This window comes from Monodelphis domestica, chromosome 2 (assembly GCF_027887165.1).
Source record: "Monodelphis domestica isolate mMonDom1 chromosome 2, mMonDom1.pri, whole genome shotgun sequence".
Lineage (NCBI taxonomy): Eukaryota > Metazoa > Chordata > Mammalia > Didelphimorphia > Didelphidae > Monodelphis > Monodelphis domestica.
In genome coordinates, this window is record NC_077228.1 from 131,593,196 (window position 1) to 131,594,405 (window position 1,210).

Genomic DNA, 1,210 nt, shown 5'->3' on the forward strand with positions numbered 1-1,210 from the left:
GGAAGGTGCTACACAGAAATCAGTCCCCAACAGCAACTGGTTTCCTGGTCCTAGCATTTTAAAGCCCCTCTGTCTCTCTCACTATTACAATTTGGCACCCCCCCAAAAAAAAAGCCAGAATTCACCCCAGGCAAATAGAGCAGAAAGATTGAAACAGGGGAATGTAGAAAAGGAAGCATGATGTTACAAGTAATCTTTTGGGTATCAGTGTTTATGGCTATTGTACTCAGGATCATACAGCTAGGAAGTGTCTGAGGCCAAATTTGAACCTAGTACTTATAAAAATTAAAAAATTAATATTCAATACTCTGAGTATTATATTTATTCATATTTAACTCGAAGCAAAAAGAAAGTAAAAGGCTAGAGAAACCAAGCGAGCTCACCAGCTTTCCCCAGGGGACAGAGAGAACCGAAACTAAACACAAACAATGTAAAGACCCAAGTACAAGAAAGGGAAAAGGATTTGTGGGAAATGTAATCCAAGGGTTCAAAATTGTAATTAAAACAACTTCTTGTCTCTAGTTCTAACTCTCTATCCATTAAGCCACCCAGCAACCCCCTAGTAAACTCTTAATAAATAGTTATTAAATGAATAATAGATTAAAAAGCAATGATACTTTTGACTTCTTCAATTAAAATCATCTTCCAGGACTTCCGGGTAATCATGGCTGCAATCTAGACGCCACACGCTTTCTCTCCCCAGCACCGAACGAAATAGACTACATCAAAGGAGCATAAAATCACCTTTGGAGGAACAGAAGGACTCCCCAGTACCCCACAGAGGCAAAGGTACGTGGGGCTTGAACATTTCCACACTAAAATAAGAAGGAAAAGCTTGCACAGAAAAGTGAACTGAGCCGCCCTTCCCCCACCCCACCTCCCCCACTAAACCAGAGTGAGCTACCTGAGCGCTCACCGGGACAGCGAGTGAGTGGGGAGCGTCTCTGTTTGGGGGGCACTCCAGGGTCCTTGGGATCTGGGGACTGCCAGGAAAAAACGTCTCAGGGCGCTTTCACTGGAGAATCCAGCTTGGGGCGGGCTGCGCTGAACAACACGCGCTGATTATCTGGGCGGAGCTGAATACCTGGGCTCGGAGGCTGGGAAGAACTAGTCTGAAGCAACCTAAATTCACAGAAAAACCGCTCTTATAACCCAGACCCCAGACCAAAAAGGAAAGGGAAATAAAACCACCAAAGGGATGGCTCACATG